The sequence below is a fragment of the Schistocerca serialis genome, chromosome 4, assembly GCF_023864345.2.
Source record: "Schistocerca serialis cubense isolate TAMUIC-IGC-003099 chromosome 4, iqSchSeri2.2, whole genome shotgun sequence".
NCBI lineage: Eukaryota > Metazoa > Arthropoda > Insecta > Orthoptera > Acrididae > Schistocerca > Schistocerca serialis.
Genome location: NC_064641.1, coordinates 769881914 through 769890169, shown reverse-complemented (window position 1 = coordinate 769890169; position 8256 = coordinate 769881914). Strand labels below are relative to the sequence as shown.

The following is an 8256-nucleotide window of genomic DNA, read 5'->3' as shown; positions in this document are numbered from 1 at the left end:
ACAGGCACTGGACTTGGCGACTTGCAAACCTAAGGTGTGTTACAGGTACGTCGATGATAGTTTCGTTGTGTGGAGCTATGGTGAAAAACAGCTCGGTGACTTCCTAAGACACTTGAACAGCCTCCATGCCAACATAAAATTTACCATGGAAATAGAAAAGGACAAAGAACTGCCATTTCTAGATGTGCTGGTCACAAGGGACGGTGAAAACCTGGGACACAGTGTGTATCGAAAGCCGACACACACGGGCCGATACCTGCACAAACTATCAAACCACCACCCGAGCCAGAAAAGAGGCATGTTTAATACTCTCGTAAAGCGAGCAGGACGAATATGTGAGCCGCAGCACCTCAAACGAGAAATGCAACACTTGGAAAGTGTTCTGAGGAGCAATGGGTACTCCACAAGTTATATTAGAAGTGCAACAGAGCCAAACACTCGGCGAAGTAAGGAACCAGAAAAAGAAATGTCGGGTACGGCCTTTCTGCCCTACATTCCCAGAGTGACGGACAGAATCGGCCGTATATTGCGCAAACATGGCGTAAAGACGATTTTCAAACCGACAAGGAAGATCAAAGAGTGTCTTAGATCGGCGAAGGAGAAAATGGACCCACTTGCAATGTCGTGAATATACCGTATACCATGCACATGCGGAAAAGTTTATGTCTGAATGATTGGACGATCAATCAACACCACGATCAAAGAACATAAGCGACATTACAGGTTGGGGCAGTTGGAGAAATCGGCCACGGCAGATCACGCACTGAGTGAGACCAACCACGCAATAAAATTCGACAACACGGAGGTTCAGGCTGTAGAGAAGCACTATCACACGCGCTTGTTCAGAGAAGCTGTAGAAATACAAAAACACGAGAACAATTTCAACAAGAAAGAGGAAAGCCTTAAGGTAAATGGATCCTGGTTTCCCGTACTGCAGCGAACGACCGTCGCAGGTAGCAAGAGGAGAACCGCACCGGAAATGTCCGTGGAGAAGCCCTCGGACGTTGCTCGACTTTAAAATGAACAACATAGAGGTGGAAATACGCCGAAAGATCCGTGAGTCAGGTTACCCAGAGGCAGAAGTGCGACCCCAAAAACCCCGCGACGGAAGGGGTGCAGTCCGACGTAAACCAGGGCCATCCCTAAGTGTCGTCATCAAAAAAATCCCGATAAACACCAAAGATGACTCAGTCATGCAAAAACTTCGCGACCAGGGATTACAAGTAAAGACTGCATGGAGAATCACCTCAAAGGATCCTTTATTGTATGATTATATGATAGCGGAACAAACACTGGTAGCAGTTACTTCTGTAAAATATCTGGGAGTATGCGTGCGGAACGATTTGAAGTGGAATGATCATATAAAATTAATTGTTGGTAAGGCGGGTACCAGGTTGAGATTCATTGGGAGAGTGCTTAGAAAATGTAGTCCATCAACAAAGGAGGTGGCTTACAAAACACTCGTTCGACCTATACTTGAGTATTGCTCATCAGTGTGGGATCCGTACCAGATCGGTCTGACGGAGGAGATAGAGAAGATCCAAAGAAGAGCGGCGCGTTTCGTCACAGGGTTATTTGGTAACCGTGATAGCGTTACGGAGATGTTTAATATACTCAAGTGGCAGACTCTGCAAGAGAGGCGCTCTGCATCGCGGTGTAGCTTGCTCGCCAGGTTTCGAGAGGGTGCGTTTTTGGATGAGGTATCGATTATATTGCTTCCCCCTACTTATACCTCCCGAGGAGATCACGAATGTAAAATTAGAGAGATTAGAGCGCGCACGGAGGCTTTCAGACAGTCGTTCTTCCCGCGAACCATACGCGACTGGAACAGGAAAGGGAGGTAATGACAGTGGCACGTGAAGTGCCCTCCGCCACACACCGTTGGGTGGCTTGCGGAGTATAAATGTAGATGTAGATGTAGATGAACGCCCTAACAGAAAAATACCGAATCATTACGCACGATCCGCAAACAGTAGACAAAATGTTGGCGGAAGGCATGGTGATAGACTACAAAAGAAGAGCCACAGAACCCCCACACGACCCGCCTCCACAACCGGCACAGTGCAGGAAGTGCCTCACATTCAGTCACGCAACGGCCAAATGCACAGAACAGGTGAAATGTGCGCGATGTGCAGGCGCCCACAGCCTCTCCCAGTGCAAACAAATGGAGAAGCAACAGTGTTCCAATTGCGGCGGGGAGCACTCGGCACTGTCCTACAAGTGCCCCCAGCGCCCTAAAGAAGCCACCAGCAGTGAAACCACGGCCCCCATCAAAACAATTGATGGCCCAGCGCCCCTCCCAACAGAAGAAATCTTCCAGAAGAAGTGGTACTTAAGGACGACCTAATCAGATTCCTCACAACGGTCTTGATGGATTTATTTCAGGACCGCCGTGATGTCGTAAAGAAAGCGATAGACAGAGCATCCAGACGACTCCTTCAAAAGGGCATGTTCGCCACACAAGTGAGAAATTCACTCCATGTCACAGTAACAGACCGTTGGGACCCAGAAATACAAAAACAACGGCACTCACAACACGTTCACACACCACGACCCCGCTCCCCCGCTCCCCCTCTCCCATCCCACCGCAAAATCCACGACACCACACCCAACGCGAAACACAAACACACACACGAAAGTAGGAAAGTACATGGACGAAGCCACAGAAACAAATTACCTGAACCTCCTTCTCGCAAACGCGAAAGGAGTAGAAACCAAGCGCCCCCTACTGATGCACGTGCTCTACCAAGAAAAAAATACACGTCGCTGCTTTCGCCGAAACATGGCTCAAAGACGGAGCCAAATGCGACCACCCCAAATACAATGCGTACGGTAAAGACAGGCAGGACGGCAGAGGAGGGGTGGCTATCTACGTCAGCAACACAATTGCTGCGAGAGAGGTCACCCTTCCCGCTGCCTTTGACAGCACAGAAACCACCGCGGTCGAAATAAAAGAGCAACAGACGAACTCTCAAAATAGCGTGCTTGTATAACCCGCCAGGGACGGCGCTGCAGGACCAATTCATTCAGTACTTCACCTCATTTCCCCGATCTATCCTAGTAGGAGATTTTAATGCCAGACACCATAGGCTTGGCGACAGAGTAGACAACGGAAACAGACAAGACTATTTGATCTCCTGACCACAGACCCGATCCTCCCATTAAATGAACCTGCTTTCATAGGATATCAAGGTACCTCAGTCCCAGACCACATCCTATACAGCCCCGACTTACACAATTCACTCCACCTACCCCGAATCAGAGACTCCATAACCAGCGACCACCTACACATCTTCTTTTCCACACCCGCCAACCTCCCCCCTCCACCCCACCCATACAGAAGAATAATATGCCAACACAACAGAGCAGATTGGGAAAAATATCAGGATACACTCAACCACGAAGTTTCCATTAATGTAACAATTACTGACGAAGACGACCTCCATCTGGTCACCAACAAACTTGAAACAGCTATCATCAAAGCAGTACAGGAAGCAGTCGCCACCAAAGTATTAGAAAACTGGAAACCCTCCATCCCAGAAGCAGCACTAGAACTAATACGACAGAAGAAACGACTACAGCGATAGATGAGACGAGCCGACAATCCAGACTTAAAGAGACAATGGAAGAGAATAAACGCTAAAATCAAAAGACTAATATCTCAACAGACAACGACAATGTCCTGTAGTCCAGCAGACTGGACTACAGGAATGGGGGCAAGTTCTGGAACTGATTCAAAACACTCACAGGGCAACCCTAATAGTAAACAATGAACCTTCAACAGACCCCCTTGAGCAACATAGCCTTCAAAGAAACATTACAAGCTGTATACTCATTCCCAAATGACAACAGATTCGACGACACATTCAGACAACACATAGACACGCAACTAGTAACCCTGATAAACTCCCCAACAATTGAAACCGAAGAACAGCAGGCCCTCACCAAAGACATTGCAGACGTAGAAATAGAAGACGCAATCTTCTCAGGACGCAACTCCGCCCCAGGACAGAATGAAATCAGACGCATTCACCTACAAAAAGCCCCCCCCCCCCTCCACATCATAATCCCCATCCTATCCCTTATCTTTAACTACTGCCTACACAATGAGACAATACCAACAAACTGGAAAACAAGGAAGACTATCACGATCCCTAAACCTGACAAACCTAGGACAGACCCAAAATCATACAGACCCATATCCCTACTGGACATGATAGGAAAAACATACGAACGAATAATAACTGACCCCATAAGGACTTACGTCGAGACGAAAAACCTACTTCCTCTCACACAAGCAGGATTCAGACACAACCACTCGACTAACGACCCCCTCCTCAAACTGACAGACAGTATCACCAAAGGGTTCAACCAGGAACACTGCACACTCGCAGTGTTCCTGGACTAGAACGGGCCTTCGACAAACTATTGCACCAGGGCCTGCTGTTCAAAGCAATCAGCATGTGCATCCCAATCAAAGTAGTAAGGCTAATCAAAACATATATCCCCAACCGGACCTGCAGGGTGCATGTCGCCAATCAAGTGTCAGAAGCCTTTACCCCACAAGCTGGCGTCCCCCAACGTGGCATCTTGTCCTCACTACTGTACACTCTTTACACTACTGACATACCTACTGTAATGACTTCCCACGAAGAAATTGGACTATATGCAGACGACACGGCTTAATGGTGTACGGAATTACGCACACGACATTGCAACAAAAAACGTCCACATACCTCCACCATCTAGAAACCTGGATGCCAAAATGGAGGATACGACCTAACCCAACCAAGACACAGACAGTCCTCTTGAGACACAGACATTTAACAAAAAAGAAGCAACAGAACGAACATGACATCCGCCTAACACTCTGGAATAGCCTCCTACAACTAAACGACGCTGCCAGATACCTTGGAGTATACTTAGACAAACATCTCAACTGAAGACCCACCTGACACACCTCCTTAACAAAACCCGACTCAGACAAAACCTAATACGACAGGTGCAGGGACGCTTCCATGGCTGCAACGCTCAAACCGCAATACATACATACAAAACCTTCATTCGTCTAGTTTTAGAGTATGCAGCAGCCCCCGTGGGAGGCACACATGCACCGATCGCGAGAAGACTGTTTAGCACGGAACGCAGACCCTACGAAGTATCGCAAGGCTACCATATATAACACCCAGCAACGAAGTCTATGAGGCAACCAGAATGGAGCCACTACAAACCAGATTAGCTAAAATGAGAGCCAGATATGGAAATCATATCCTAAACAAAAGACCAGACATGGAGGACATTATCACAGTCAACCAAAGAACACAGGAAACCTAAATTTAAATACACAACACCCTCCCACACAATCTCACACAACACAGCAAAGACATACTCCGATCTCGCCCCCATCCTATCACCACTAACAACAAATACCACCATCCTTCCACACCTAGACGAAAGAACACACGAATAAAACACAAACACTAACATGCACACAATAACATGGCCCACAAAATATCCACCAAAACATACCAAATAAAATCCCGACTCCCTCTACTCCCCCTCCCTCGCTCTGCACTCTAATTAACAAAATGGGGAAAAAATTCTCTTATTACTATCATTGTTATTACTATTGCTATTGATGACATCAGTTCCCCATGTTATGCTCTCCAAATAGCTTCCAATGTTAAATAAAAACGTAAAATATATGTATATGCATAGTAACATAAGAAATTACCTGTATTATAAAAATCTATAATTATGAACTATAATTGGTAAAGAACGAATTACATTGTAAGAATAATTGAAGGAAAAAAACTGTATTTTAATATTACCTAAAAATATCATTGTAATTGTTAATGACCTAAAGAAAACTTGCACTATGTAGCAAGAGAAATGTAATAATTGTTTAAAAATAAAGTGTTAAAACCTATGGCTCAAAAGGGCAAATAGCAAGCCCTAAAACAGCCCGCTCTGTCCTCTCAGGGCAGAGAATGCAAAAAAAAAAAAAAAAAAGAGAGCTCGGCTCCAGTTCACCACCGGCAATGGAATGTGTAGCTTTGACAATGCCAGCCACTCGTGCTGGGGAAACGTCAGTCAAATCATTAGATGAACGTCGTCCGAAGAACCCGAGACAGAAGCCAGTAGGTAGTTTGTCGAAGTTTTTGTTCTTAGCTCTCTTTCCTTCCACGGACTGGGCTTACCGTGTAGTCGCTTTTAACTCATTTTTCATATTAGTGTTCTAAGGTTCTGACATTGGGGCGTATGACGGTAGTTGATTTTGCGCCTTGAAACAAAGCAGAAGAAATAGACCAGGCAGACCACATGTACTGACGGACAGGGACCGCCGTACATTGCGAAGAGTGACTAATAAAAACTGCATGAAATCAGCGGAAGTAATTACTTTTGACTTCCAAAGTGCATCCATCAGTCCCACTAGCACAACGGCTATTAGAAAAAAGACGTACAGCAACCGAGAAGCTTCTCGTAAGCCACACATTTCTGTCGTGAATGCTAAGCGAGGCTTGAGGAGGCGTACAGAGGGACGCCACGGGACAGTGGATGACTAAAAGTGAGTGAGTGATTTGGATTGATGAGTCACGCTGTACCCTATGGCCGACCGATGGTAGTGCCCGGTTCTCGCGAATGCTAGGAGAACTTTACCTGCCATCTTGTGTAGTGCCAACAGCGAAGTGTAGACAAGGTGTTGTTACTTTATGGGAGTGTTTTACGTGGTTAGGACGATGATGATGATGTCCCACACTCCGAGGAGCGTAGGGGATGATGCGGGAGACCCGCACCGCTGACTAGGCAAGGTTCTAGCGGAGGTGGTTTGCCATTGCCTTCCTCCGACCGTAATGGGGGTGAATGATGATGATGATGAAGACGACACAACAACACCCAGTCATCGCGAGGGAAGGAAACTCCCTGACCCCGCCGGGAATCGAACCCGAGACCCCGAGCGCGGGAAGCGAGAACGCTACCGCAGGACCACGAGCTGCGGACGTGGTTACGGTATGGTACGCTTATTGCGCTTAAGAAACGCCTAATATGAAAGGATATGATTTAACAGAACTGTGAACTGCGACCAGTAGAGCAAGAGTTCGGAGTGTGCGACCATATCAGTATGCTGTCAGCATCCTGACATAAAGCAGCTTCTGTGAGATAATGTTTTTTTGACAATAACATTCCTGATATGGGCTGGCCTGCGCAGAGTGCCAATCTGAAGCCAACAGCCGGCCACTGTGGCCGTGCGGTTCTAGGCGCCTCAGTCGAGAACCGCGTGACCGCTACGGTCGCAGGTTCGAATCCTGCATGGGGCATGTATTTATGTGATGTCCTTAGGTTCGTTAGGTTTAAGTAGTCCTAAGTTCTAGGGGACTGATGACCTCAAATGTTAAGTCCCATGTCCTCAGAGCCATTTGAACAATTTTTGAAGCCAACAGAACACCTTTAGGTTGAGTTACAATGTCGGTTTTGCTCCAGCCGCAGCGTCCAACACCAATACCTTCTTTGGTGTTGGCTCTTGAGGAAGAATGGACCGGCATTTCTCCAAGGACTTTCAGAAACCTCGTTAAAAACGTCCACAGCAGAGTTAAAGCAGTCCTAAAGGCGAAGGGTGGACATACGTCATATTAATGTTCACTAACTTGTGTCCGTATACTTTTGATCGATTTGTGTACTTGATCGTTCTGGAGTGCTTGTGATCGAAGAGTAACAAATCCTAAATAAAGAAACTGCGTAAAACCTTGTAGCTGGCTGTTGTTAACGATAATTTTTTTTGCTAGTCAGCAATAAACTCACAACGCCAACAGCCTTGCCGCAGTGGTAACACCGGTTCCCGGCAGCTCACCGAAGTTAAGCGCTGTCGGGCTGGGCTAGCACTTGAATGGGAGACCATCCGGTCTGCCGAGCGCTGTTGGCAAACTGGGTGCACTCAGCCCTTGTGAGGCAAACTGAGGAGCTACTTGATTGAGATGTAGCGGCTCTGGCCACGAATATTGACATACGGCGGGGAGAGCTGTGGGCTGACCACATCCGCATCAAGTGATGCCTGTAGTCTGAGGATGACACGGCGGCCGGTCGGTACCGTTGCGCCTTCATGGCTTGTTTGCGAGGAGTTTAGTTTAGTTTTAATAAACTCACAACTACATTTAAAAATTTTGAAAATTATACACGTGTCATTGTGTATTTGAATGGCTTTTATTTGTGCATTTTGAATTCAGTTGTATGCCATAGTAAAGTTTAGCAACGAGAGGA

The 8256-nt window shown here is 46.8% G+C and overlaps 1 pseudogene; it reads left to right on the top strand.

Annotated features, from left to right (window-relative positions):
• The first annotated feature begins 7803 nt into the window (after window positions 1-7803).
• Window positions 7804-7921, top strand: LOC126475597 (5S ribosomal RNA; annotated as a pseudogene).
• Window positions 7922-8256: the final 335 nt, after the last annotated feature.